The 13,852-nt window shown below is 47.1% G+C and overlaps 1 protein-coding gene across 18 annotated transcripts in view; it reads left to right on the plus strand.

Moving 5' to 3' along the window:
* Positions 1-13,852, plus strand: part of LOC146868823 (uncharacterized) — a 467,456-nt gene that overhangs the window by 386,627 nt on the left and 66,977 nt on the right. For 12 of the 18 annotated variants that reach the window (XR_014964974.1, XR_014964970.1, XM_085613830.1 and 9 more), the window contains one exon: positions 9,328-9,501. The gene's annotated coding sequence lies outside the window, so the exon portion shown is untranslated. The remainder of the gene's footprint in view (positions 1-9,327; positions 9,502-13,852) is intronic. The other 6 variants (XM_085613838.1, XM_085613828.1, XM_085613829.1 and 3 more) reach the window with 1 other exon arrangement.

The following is a 13,852-nucleotide window of genomic DNA, read 5'->3' on the forward strand; positions in this document are numbered from 1 at the left end:
AGAACCACTGCTTTAGGCCGCAGAATGTCTGCACAGAATGAAAACCACTTCAGAAATGCATCCCACAGGGGTGTCAAACATCTGTTTTAAACAGAAGGCCTGAGCTGCTCCCATCAGTTTGGTCTGCTAGTTTCAGTTCTCTGAGAAGCTGGTTTCTTGAGTGTTTCTCTTTGATAAATATTTACTTTTCCAGGACAGCTCTGAACTGATCTGCCTTTAAGGCTCATAAATGGAGGCAATACCTTCACCTCATGCAGCAGATAACCCTGAACTCCATTCTGGAACAGTTTTTCCACCAGAAATGCACTTCCTGATTAGCAACACAACCTGGAACTTTCCCGTGGCATTGCCCATACTGAGTCGTATCTTTAGGTCTGGCGTTAGCCAAGTCCTTTTCATGTACATAATATCCTTTCAGCCTGCCCCCTTCACCCATTAGTTGTTGTGTCATTCACATTTTTGCTTTACCCACCACAGCATGGGGCAGAGGGTCTGTCCACTTCAGCCAGAGGCGGACTTTCTTTTGAGTGACAGCATTCTACTCTTTCAGAAGGCATACATCCACACGCATCGTAATCCCCCCTCAGTGTCTGGGATTACTATGGCAGTGTGTGTCTTGAGTCCATTTTTAGGTCGAAGCCTACCAGACAGCTTAGCTGTCTCTTTCGCTAATGGCCTCTTGGGGACATTCAGAAAGCTTTCCTAGGAATGCATTCCGTCCGTTGATTACCATTGGCTTTGTGGTTTGTAACTCACATTTTCTGGCTTTCTATTTGCTGGCTTTATTTGCTGTAGGCTGTCCAGCTTGAGTTCTTCCCTCCCATTGCCCAAACCTTCTTTACTCTAATCTTCCATGAACCTGCCTTCTGTAAACAGGCCTTTAAATCTTGTTCTGGCCACATTTGCTGTGCATTCAAAGGCAGAGGTCCAATGTCAAGCTCTCTCTTCTGAGGGAGCTTGGTTTTACTGTGGTGTTGTCATTCTTTGGCAAAATGAGTAATTCTACCCGAGTGCAGCCAAGACCTGCAAGAACAACCATGGGTTGGCAGCCTGCGGTCGTTGACCCAGGACCTGCGGCAACCCCACGCTGTGCACTGCCAAAGTCCTTCCGTGTCGTGAGGTTGGCTTTACATATGGTAATAAAATATTACTTTAGATTGAAAAGCACTAGAAATTCACAGAAAAAACAAAAAAGGTAAAGTAACATTGTACTATGGTGAAAATTTGAGTGACAGCATAATGTTTTAAACTCAAAACACCACTGTAATTCACCAGTTATAGTTGTGTCTAGTAACTGCAACTCATGCCCTAAAGTAACTAGAACTCATGCCCTTGCCATGCACAGCTAATTGCCCACATATTATCTGATAATATGTTGCAAAGTCTGGGAAGTCACACATTTGTCGAGTTGGGTAATTGAAGAGATGTTAATTGCCGCAACCGGCAGCCTCCGCAGCTGCCGCAGACTCACCTTGGTAGGATCTAACAATGTGTTAGTGCCTTAACTGTCAGCATTTGTGACTTTTGTGACATTGGTCAAGATAAACAACTGCGGGCGTACACAGAGCTCTTTGTATGAAGCCTCATGCCCAAGATGCCCCTGCAACAATGAACATCTCTCTTCAAAGTCCTCCACGGCTCCTTGGAGCTTTGTCAGTGCTGATTCGCCGACACCTGGCCACTGGGTAGGAGGGCACCAGAGGGGCATTGGGTATGCATCACGCCTGGCACAGCCTGGGATTCGGAACTTGTTTGGTGTGAAGGTGGCACCTGTTGCCAGTTTTGCTCTAATATGGGACATAAGATGCAGTTTTTGTGCTTACTGCACCAAAGGCCACCTTTCCTGGTAAATACCTTGTATTTGTTCCAGTTAAATTCTGGCAAGTTTCCATTGCCAAAATGTAATGTTGGCTTTAGTCTTTCTAACACCCGATAATTCATGGTGGTAATAAAGTCTGCACACCTCATATACTTTTAGCCTCTGCGTTAACAAAGGTTTGGGTCTACTCTCCACACATTTTGTCATTTGTATTCCCCGGTGACACCCGCTAATCTTCCTTTACAAACTAGATTTATATAAAGTAGATAACACATTTCACATGTAAGTACTGATTAGATAAGCCATTCTGCCTGGCTCTTCCCATGGGCTAGTTCGTGTTTCCAGTCATCCTGTTTTGTTTCAATATTTCCCTTTAATTTGAGGGGTTCTTCTGGTTTTTGATACATGCAGAGCAGGGTTCATTTTTGTGGGGTTCATTTTCAGGCGTTCCTGTTGTAATTATTTGCACTCCTGTGCCTTTGGCTTGGTCAGTCTCAACCAGCTAACTTGTAATGAAAACAGGTTTAATGTTGGCAACCATATCAAACTAGTGATAGTCCAGCCCAATGAATACAGCATCTTTCCAGGATTCTCCTGTTTGTCTCAGGAATGGCTATGGTGAATGTGAGTAGCCTACATCATGATTTCCAGATGCGGGTCCTGGGCGCGCTGTGCCACAGGACTCAAACTACACGTCACTGGTGAGGCCTAACTAGACCAGCATCAGTCTCTGGTGGCTTGTGTTCCCGCCTGGAGGCCACGAGGCCTGGCAGCTAGGGTTCAGCGGTTTTTATTGGAGCAGGACGAAGGCTGATTTGCATATGGCTGGTGTCTGTCTAAAGTGGCATAGAGTGATTGCCCAGAGTAAATGCCCGTGGCTGGGAGTTTTGTAAGTCTATCCCCACGCGCCTTTTTGCGTTCCTCACTGAAAATGTTGCTACCATTAAATGTTCTGTGAACATTCATTCCAAGGGTGTGTGTGTTCCCATGAGCAACTTGTAAGCCCTTAGACAACAAAACCATACACTGCCATCTAACTATGAAACAAAGCAGAATGCAATGGCTGCCACACCTCCCCACTAAACCTTCTTAATCAATGCTCTTTCTGCAATACATTATTGCACAGTGTCCTCGTTGAAAAGCTGCAGTTCATTCCAATCCTGCGTGACGTACACAAGCGCCTAGACGCTTCTTCTGAAGCAGCGGAGGCGCTCTACAAACATCTTTTCATTAATTCATGGAACGCATTTTTAGTTCTCGCGCCTAGCGTTGCACTGCGCAGCAGTGCTCGCGCAGCGCGAGACATTTAGTAGATGAAAAACGGGGATTTGGAGCTGACCTTGGAGTGGCATACGCACGAGCATGTGCCTTTCCTTCTGTTGCACGTTATTGGCCTTTGCGTGCGTGCTTTTTTGAAAGCTAGCACGCAATAGGCCAAAGGCAGGCGCATTGCTCCGCCCATGGCCTATTGGTGTCTATTACGCGATTGGTGCGCGTAATAGACACCAATAGGCCATGTGGTTTCAATTATCGTGCCCAGACACAGGCGCGATAATTGAAAGCACATGGGTCTCAGTGGCGCGCGCGCACATCACTCGTTGTTCGTGCGAGAGCAGCTAGTTTTAGGTTGCATATGCGTGAGCATGTGATGCGCGTAGGGCTCGAGCCACCCTCCCTTTGCCCACGTGGGTCCCGCGGCCGTTGGAGTTTTGTTATTGTAAAGGGTCTAAGCTTCAACTCTCCCAGACCACTGCTCTCAGCTCTGCCTCTTTCGCTCCGTCCGGCCCCTTTTCGCTGTCACTTTTACCTCAGGTTCCGGCTACTCGCTTCACGCCTACTCCGTCCCGGGACAGGCTACCCACCTTAACCCTCCGGCAGCCCTGCTGGCTCTGCCCACAGTCTCTCACACCTGAGCACGAGAGTCACTGCACAGCCATTGGTCAGCGGCTCCGTTCCAGCGACCCCGCCCTCGCTTTAGGGATCGGCTCTCGACGCTGGTGGAGGACAGCCCAGAGCGAGGTGCCTGTTCCCATCCGAGGGAGCCCGGGCAGCGGGTGCGGGCCACTTGGGGACAATGCCGGGTCCCACGTTGCTGCCCTTGCCGCTGGGGGGCTCCCCCGGGCTGAGGAAGCCGACGGGCGCTTTCCTCCTGAGCGAAAAGTTTGCGCTATTGCTGGTGTTCAGCGCCTTCGCGACACTGCTTCGGAGCGCTTTTCTTTCTGCCGGACTCTTCCAAGCTGTTGAGCGGGGTCTTCTTCCAGCACACCCCAGAGCCTGGCGCCCCACCTCCTCCTCCCCCTACTGCCGTGGGAGACCTGGAGGAGCGGCTGGCCCGTATCCGAGAGGAGCACGCCCGAGCGCTGAGGGAGGCACAGGATACAGTGCAGCGGGCCCCCGCAGACATTCAGTCAGACATCCGTCGCGACAAGGAGCGTCTGGCTGCCGGCGTGGGGGAGCTGCAGATGGTGGACCAGGGCACCCCCAAGGGGATCGTCTTTAAACCGCCCGTGGGGGCCGCCAGGGGAGAGCCCGCCGATCCCGGAGTGCGGGACAAGAGGAACAAAGTGCGAGAGGTGAGTGACCTAGAAACATCAACTGGGCCTGATTTGGGCGAGCGACAGTTCTGGTCGGCGAATCTTCGATCCTAAAGTTACTCATCCTTAGTCACACACGACCTTTGCGCTTGTAAGCAACTTACAACTGTCTCTCCCAAGAGTCATCGAAGTGCAGTGAAAGTTCAGTATGTCCAAGGCACTCGCCCTCGAGAGCCTGTCTGTCTTTGCCTACTCTTACTGTGCCTACTTTGTAGTCTTCAGTTCGCCCCGCCGTTGCCCCCTTCCCTTTTTGTTTTTTTTAAATCTGACTGCCTGTCAGAGTACAGGGCCATTTGGGTTTTCTGGAGATCCCATCTTAATTGTAAACCACATGGTAACCTCAGTTATGCTAACATGTGATCATCCTGAAAACACAAAATGGAGACGAGGAGGACTAAGCAGCTTACACCCCTCTAGTACATAAATCATACATCACATGCAAGTAGAGTGTCTATCAAGTACATCAGATCTATGGAGATGCCCCTGTCCTGCATTCAAAGTGAATACATGACGGGGGCATCTCCATACATCTGATTTACTACTTGCATGTGATATATGAACATGTATGCATCCAACACATGCAGTTTGCGAATGCGCTTTGTGTGTGCTATATTGTGACAAGGAGAGCAACGTAAGTTAATGGGTTATGTTTTAGCTTAATTGTAAATGATTCCTTATGATGCATGTGGGATGCCAAGCACGCATGATTGAGTGTGCTGTGGGGCAGCCGTTCCTATACGTTTTCACATTTAACCCACAGCACAAGCAGCCCATCCTCTGCTTGCCCAGACTGCTCTTATGCCCCATCATACCAGCCGTTCGTCCACTGTTATAGGCTGACTCCCGGCTTCCCCCAACATTTACTGTTCTGTGTTGCTCTTGGTTACATTAAACGCCTGTCCCCTACCGCCACCAGTCGTTTAAGCTGCCAAGACAACGTGGTCCTTTCATACGCTCATGCTGTGCTCATTTCTGTCAATTTCACGGTTCCTGTGTTTACCACAGGCAGTGCCACTGCAGAGGAAGGGGTGGCAAGTACTTCTTTATCACGATGCCTGCACGAAACTAGAAGGCAGGCCTATCTGTGTGTGGCTGGCTGCAGTATGCTCTTGTTCTATAATCTCTCTCTGCAGTTTGCTGCAGAGCCAAATGCCTGGGTCCCAGCACCACCATTTCAACTCGCATGACTTTACCACGTCTAGGCGTGTATTGATGTTGGGCTATTAGTGTGCGTCCCATCAGCAATTGCGTCTGCTTTGGTGGGAGGTCAAAAAAACGGAGTTGCAGGTCTGAAAACTGCTTTGAAGTTGCCGGCTACCAGGCTGGAGCAGTGACCGTCAACTGCGGTGAAAACGGGGCCACTGTTGGTGGCATGTCCGTGTGCCTGCACTTACCCACCTAGGCACCTTCTGTACTCCATTCTTCAGCCAAGTTAAATGTGTTTTGAGGTTGGTTGAATTAGCGTGTGCAGAGTGTGAATGGAGGCTTGAACGTGTAGCTGTGTTGGTGAACTCCATTAATTAGCATGGAGGATACCGTGGGCACAGTTGGCTTTCCAGAGAATCAGGAGAGTTGCTGAGTGTTCCTGGAAGACGGCTGGGTTGTCTCTTGTGAGGAGCCTTTCGTAAGTCTCATGAGAATCGCTCACTGGGAGACCTTATTAAAGTACAACGAAGGGGCGGTACACTGGCATTGAATACCCCACATGACCCCTTTCAGAAGTGACGTCTATCTAGGGCTTGGGATCGACTACTAATGTGGTGATATATTTATTTGCAAAATCCTCCCAGCATCCTGTGATTCTCGGCACATCATTTAACTTCCCTGCGCTGGTGATATGACCTTGTGTCGTGTAATTGGTGCTCATGTAAAGTACTCCAATACTATTCAGGTCGAGTCCGAGCATTTAAAACTGCCCGAAAAAAATGGTGCCGAGAATCTGACAACATTTTATCGTGAACACGTTCCCTTACTGATAACAGACGCAGGACTAAGTGGAGTCAGCTGCTGCCACTGCAGTTCAAGACACCTCTTATTTGCAGGCCCCAGCACACAGAATAAGTGCTTAAAAATGTCCACGTGCAAAGGATCAAGAAATTTGAATGTGCCTGCCAGGTCCAATTTCCCCCGTCGCCATGGACCAGCCACCCACAATGTCAGAGCTGGTAAAGGAGAAACTACTCTGAATAGGTGAGCAGAGCTTCATCAGATGAGTGCAAGGATTGGGGAATGAGGGGGTTTACCTAAGGGCAATGACCTGTGGGGGGCACACAGTGAGGGAAATGCTAGATTCGCCAGTCGAGTTGAAGATCCTAACAGGAAGAAGAGGGTTTCACCACAGCCGTTCTACATAAGGGAGCAGGAAGAGAACACAAGTAGCCTGCGAACGTGAGGGCAACGCAAGTTCTATTGGTAGGCTGGAGGTGCTGTATTTTCAGAGCCTTCAACCCTATGTGTTCTTGCAGAAGTGGGCCCTGGTTTGAATTCACTGCTTTCCTAGCATGGCTGAATGCCTCCTCCGAAGCTTGTTTTCAAGCGACAGGAGGCATTTCCAGGCCACTTTCTACTGCTGTGCTGCTGGGACACCCGTCCTCTCCCCCTCTCTGGATGCTCCTGCTGCAGGCCCTGTTCTGTGACCTTCTGTACTGCAGAGCCCATGTACCTAGTAGTCACAGATGCTGCGCCGCAATTTTGGAGTGAAACCAACTTTTAATAATGCGAGACCTATTGCATTGCAAATGCTTGTTTAAATGTTCTTTGGTGGTGCAGTGTTTTCTGCTGCAGGTGCTGGGAAGGATGCTTTCTCCACTGTTCCTCCGTGTTCAGCAGACAGCATTGTGTGGGTTCTGTTGGTTTGCGTTCGCTGCTGTGTCATCTGGAGGGCGTCGCCACTCTGTTCTCGTTCTTTAAAGCGTTCACGGGGGCTGCGGAGTCTCCAAGGGGCATATTAGCAACGATCTGCGATATTTTTCGCAAACCGACTATAGCGCTGTTTTCTTTCTCGCCACATATCGCTGGAATACATCGCACTGTTAGCGGCGTATTATCAACGCGCTGCTCACAGGCGATGTGAATTCCAGCGATAGACGGCGATAAACCGCAATAGTGGGTGAAAACCTGCGATAAATCAAGAGCGTAAAGAAATGCTTGGTGATACGCAATGATGTACTTAGCCCATCAATCCACCTGCCATTGAAGAGATGGCTAAGTCAGATTTCTAGCAGGAGTTAAAATCCTGCGATAATGGGGGCTTAGCGTGCCTTTTATTCCCGCATTGCGGGTCCGAAAACGGCCGATAAAGCGGCGATATTGGGCTTGATAATATGCTCCCAAGAGTCATTCTCCAACGTCCACACTTTGTTGATGTCTTGGCTACGAAGGCCCCATCGCGTGTTTAGTGTAGGGCACATTCCATAATTGAGCGCAATTTTAAAAATATAAAAATGAATAGGAATATTTTTATGTCCTGCGACTGGGGTACAAAAATAGAATTTAGAGTTAGTAAACTTTAGAATACTTTTACCAGGGGCGCAGCTACTATCATTGTCATAGATGCAGTGACGCCGGGGCCTTGAGCCCTGAGGGGCCCTTTGAATCCTGATCCTTGCTGCATTTCACTACCCCAACAGCAGTGAAAGGGGCCATTTTCCTTGCTTGCACCAGAGGCACGTTATCCGAGCTGCGCTACTAATCCTTACACTATACACAGCTTTCCTTTTATATCATTTACGGTAAGTAAACCTCAGAAAATCTTTACTCTATATACAGCTTTCCTTCTGCATCCTCAACGGTTAGTACACATCAGAATATCTTTACCCTATATTCAGCTTTCGTTTAATATCCTCTACGCATAGTAAACCTCAGACAAACTTTACTATATTTTAAGCTTTCCTTCTGTTTCATCTATGATTAGCACACTTCAGAATACCTTTACACCACTTACAGCTTTCGTTTTATATGATCTACAGTTAGTAAACATCAGAAAATCTTTCAACTAAATACAGCTTTCCTTCTGTATCAGCAACGGCCGGCCAACTCTGAATTTTATCGCGGAGATAGCGTGCTATCATCAACGCTTATCTCCATAGTGATAAAATTCAGAGCGCAAGCTGCCAATTGTGAGATTATCGCTGGAAATACAGCGATAATCCCACAAGGTTTGGTGATAGCTTGCTGGTAGGGATAGACATACTTAGCCATGATATTCTCCTTCCATAGGATATCATGGCTAAGTCAGAAAAATACCAGACGTAAAAAAGCAGCGTTAACCGCAGTTAGCGCTGCTTTTTTATCGCTAACAGGGTTAGTGATATCCTTGATAATAGGAGAAATGTCGCTAAGCTTTACTCTGGAACGCCCCCTTTGCCCCCCATTAGAGATGCAAGGGGAAGAGTAGAGTAAAAGAGTGCTAACATGCGAATTTGCGTGTGAGCACCCTGTTGCTGATAGGGCGCTAGTTTTAAGTTGCAGACTTATCTGGGATGTGATGTAGTGTCCGGCCGCACCCTTTTCCCTGCCCAAACTGATTTTCATGACCTCCTCTACTATTCATTACACGTGGCTAATGCTCCTTTATGTAAAAAATGCATTCAGGCCCATTGATTACAGTTCATCCACCCTGAGTCGGAGAGTACGACCCAAGCCGGAGAGTACGGCCTGAGCCGGGGAGTACAGCCCAGGGGCGTAGATTCCGGCCAGACTGCGGATGTAACGATACGACTCGTAAATGACCTCTGTGAATACCAATAGTAGTAAAGTTAGACTTTCGTCTCAGATTATCTTTGTGAATCAGCCCCACTGTTGTTAACGGGCATCTGGAGTCAGTTTCAGCAGGTGCCAAAGAATGAAACAGGTAAAGAAGGAATAAAGTTGGTACCACTATCCTCTTCAAAGCATTCTTTCTTTCTCTTCCAGGCGATGGTTTTTGGTGGTATTGGAAGTTCACACTGAAGTTTCCTTGCTGAGGCCGGCCTGCTCTTATGATGAAGGTACAGAGCCTGGACAGCCTTACAAAACATGAATGGTGCTCCAGGCCGGAGGCGCTAACGAGGGGATGAACAGTCTTTCTGGTCTGTGCTCAGGTGAATGGTAAATGGACGATGCCTACATACAACTTTAAAAAATCTATGTGTACAGTGTATCAATATCTTTACTTGGTTTTATTCCGATATAGGCGCTATTTGGGCACGGAGAGCTTCGAGTGCAGTTGTATTTGAGGCACTTGCATAACGCATTCAGAAACAAAAGAATTTCACTCGTAAATAGATTCGCTCTTACATAAAATTATGCCCGTGTCGCGTAATTGTACGTGGCGATTATATATACTCAGCGGGGCTGAATGGGTGTTTATGGGTGGGAATACCTACAAAGTAGGTGGACAGTATAGGTATACAAAGTTTGCATAATTTCTTTCACAATTATGAAATTTCGGGAAACTTGCTCTTAATTACGCAAAATACAACTCTGTCATTCAGTGCTGTATTTTAGCAAGAAATTTGTCCCTGACAATGTTCTGAACTGCGGCTTCATTTTGCGCTCAAAAATGTCTCTAAAAACACGATTCCCATTCACAAAAGCCACTTGCATTCTGATTGTTTGCAATGTTCCCAGGCTTCTGCGCTACAATCTCGCTGCGAACGGCGGCAAATTACACGACGTGGAGCAATGTTGTAATTTGGGTAATTTTGCATAACAAGTGGCACATGAAATTAACAAAGTATGCCATTCATGCCAGCGTAATTCAAATGATCCCCAGGCCTAGGGTACCCCCACATCCTCAGTGGTTTATATATATTTACTCACAGCCCAAACACATTTCTATATTCTCTCCTGTCATTGGCAGGAATAAGTGTGTATTCGGGTTGAAAAGTGGAGCGAACACGTCTCATTTTAGGTAGGCGAAGGGGGTTCTATATGGTGAAAACTATTTTATGAGAAGGAAGCTAAATACATTTAGAGTGTGACCACTCTTCAGTGTGATATTTTCACATGAATTACACATGTGCATTCCTACATACTTAAATTGTAACGCATATGAGAACCATGCAGTCCACAAAGAATTCAACAACTCGTCCTCCTCAAAGTCTGACCGTCGCAGACTCCCAGGCGGACAATTGTTGAACCCTTTGTGAATTCCATGATATTAAGAAATGTGCTCCAAAGATTGATAGACACTTTTTACAGTTTGAGTGAACTCCACTTCTTTGGTGAGTCAGTAACAAGTATCTAGGAGTTCTCTTGGAAATAGTCACTTCATAGTTTTTCAAGGGGCCCACCCTTTTTCTCCAGTGCCTTTAACAGCAGGCTCTCTATACAACCAGCCAGCTAATATTACTGCTATGTAGCTTATGCTGCTGTGTACAGCAGCGGTTCTTACCCCTTTCACTTCTGTGGGACCCCCACAGAAACCCTACTGAAAGTCCTGGACTTGGCAATGTTTACAACTTGAACCTCAAAACAATTTACTAGAGAAACAAGTATACTCCAAACAGTCACACAAATTATGAAATATTGTATTTAATTCACAAACAGAATTGCAAAAATAGACATTCTAACATGCATAATTTGTATGACTGGACAAATGCATGACTTTTGAGTTTCATCACATATCATCCATCAGCCTAAGCAGTGTGGATCCTCAGATTAAGGCCCTGATTACAATACGGTTAGGAAGGCCTCCTTACGGCATTTGCTCCGTCCAAATCAGACCGGGAACATGTCTTTCTGACCGACTTGGAAAGGTTTCCAACTGACCGAGTACGATTCGAGTTAGGCATTAGGAATATTCCAGCAGCATTTGGAATGACCGGGCCGTACGGAGCAGAATCGCGTGTCTCTACGGGCCGCATTTCCTAGCGACTGAGTACGATGCTGGATTTGGACAGCCTTTCCGAATTGTGGTGTCCAACTCGAATCGGCAGTCGGAATCAGACTTTGGGGGCCCGTAGTGGAGCCTCCTGCACCCGGAGGCTTCCGAACCGGGCCCGTGGGGGTACCCATGGGTCCCCCCTTACCAGCCATGCACAGTGTGGCAGGCACCAGGGGGTGTCCGCCAAAGGGTGCCCGATTTTCCCCAGCCACCCCTTTCTGCAATGGGAGCCTATGCATTTGGTCCGAACAAAGGCTCTCATTGAAGTCAATGGGAGTCCAGCCAAATCGTACTCAATCGGTTGGACTCTCCCGATCCGATTTGGTCAGAAACCATTCCCAAACCCATTTGGTAGGGGAGCTTTCCGAACCGTATCAGAATCAGGCCCTAAATGTCTAATATAGACCATTGCTGCCAAGGATAGGCTTCAATGATTATTTCAGCCACACAATTTTCTATTAGGGATGGATGATGTGTGAAGAGTCAGGTATTTTGAAAGCCTGATTGTCATTAATGCAAAAGGCACTGAAGGAAACCAAGCGTTGCCCACCTTCCAGATTTGATTAAATGTGGTTTGTTGACAAACAAGCGCCAATGGGGTATCAGTGGAAAGCACAACGCAGCACGCCCTGGAGGTGAGCTAGTGCTGTACCCTTCATATTAGACGTATGCTCGATTGGAAATGAAGGTGCAGGACAGTCTCTGTAGTGTTTAAGTATAATTTAGACAATGACATCTCCCTTTAAATCCCGTGCCTTATTTACTCAGTAGAGAGGACTTGTGGAGGTTTCCATGCCCATAAATAACCTTTACATTAAAAAGTGTATTACATAATTTTTGATCGACTGGCTATCCACAGGCGATAAGAAGCCCGATGACATATATTGTGCACACTTTATCTGTTTGTTGGGGATTGGTTGATTGAGAATGACAACACCATTAAAAATGTTAATAGCTGATGTACTTCTCCCCTCAAAATCATGACGATAACACAAGCCTTTCTGGAAAATGTTGTTTCCAGCGCCCCACACATTGCATTATAAACTGCACCCTGCAACAAGAAAGCCTGTTGGAGTCACTGCCATAGCCGAGGACAGTGTTGCTCTCTGGAACTCGGTGCCTCTGGTGGTACCAAGTTATGGTCATGAAAGTTTCAGCAAAGACTCAAACCACTGCTGTTCTAGTCTTTATAAATGTGGGTGACCTTGGTCCGCTTTTCGGCGCTAGGAAACCTTTCTGGTAACAGGGCACTTTACGGACACCAAGCATATAACATATAAAGTGCAACTTTCAATCCCTCGTTTTACAGCTGCACAAATTCATTCAAATGTTCCCACTGTAGATGACTTAAGACTCTGTACCCTACTACTGCACATAGATACTCATGTGAGATGACCTACAGTGTAATGTTTCAAAGGGCAAAGGTCACTGCTTCAGTTGGTTTCAATGATTTGCTGTTAGGCAAATTAAAATAAAGACATCACATATATTTCAACAAGTATATGAAAACATATATAATATTTTTAAAATTCTATAGTTTACATAACTAATTAAAAAATAAGAGTACAACTTTACACATTAAGGATATAAATAAAATAATATGCCTTATATCAAACTCAAGTTCTTTGCTTTAAACTAAATCACGGGATTGAATTTAGTTGGTTAAACAGACTATGGGCCTGATTCTGATGCGGTAAGGAAAGCATTCCCACCTAGGGCCTGATTCTGATGCGGTTAGGAAGGCCTCCTAACGGCATTTGCTCCTTCCAAATCGGATCGGGAACGTGTTTTCCCGACCGAGGGCCCAATTATGATGCGGTTAGGAACATAGGCTCCAATAGAATTCAATGGGAGTCCAACCAAATCATATCTGGAAGCATCTGGATGTATCGTACTCCGCCGGTTGGACTCTCCCTATCCGAGTGGGTCGGAAACCATTTCCCGACCGATTCGGTCGGGAAGCTTTTCTAACCCGCATCAGAATCTGGCCCTATGTGTTTGGAAGACGGTGGGGTTTGAAAAAGGACATAGTGATCCCAGAGGCCAAAAAAACATGCAGGTGACCTAGGGAGTCATACAGGGGCGTAACAGAGGGCCCCGCAGTCCCTGTGGTGCGTGGGAGCCCCCAGGCTTCCCTATACTTGAAGGGGCCTCCTCAACCCCACCCTGAAGTGAGTGCTGAAGCATAGGGCCTGAGCAATGCACATTAGTTCCTGTTTAGCTTTTGCCTTTCTTTGGGCAGGCAGCAGTGTTGTGAAGATCGCGGCACAAAAAAGAAATGTATAGCTTTTGTTTCTTGCCCCTGTAGAGAGGCCTGGAAGGAAAGGCACCCCAGGATTTATCTGTGAATCTGAGCACTGGAGTGCAGAAAGAAACAGTCAAGAGAGCGGCGACCATGAGAATGTCAAAAGGCCGCTCAAAGGAAGAAGCCATGCTGAGAGGGAGAGTCAGATGGTGGAACTCTGTGTATGAGTGTGTGTGCAAGGAAATGGACCTAACCCCCCCACCCCCTGGTACAGAAGGCCCCCGGGACTCCTCAGCCATGCACCTTGCTTGTCCAGATCGCATGCA

Source organism: Triturus cristatus, chromosome 1_2 (genome assembly GCF_964204655.1).
Source record: "Triturus cristatus chromosome 1_2, aTriCri1.1, whole genome shotgun sequence".
NCBI lineage: Eukaryota > Metazoa > Chordata > Amphibia > Caudata > Salamandridae > Triturus > Triturus cristatus.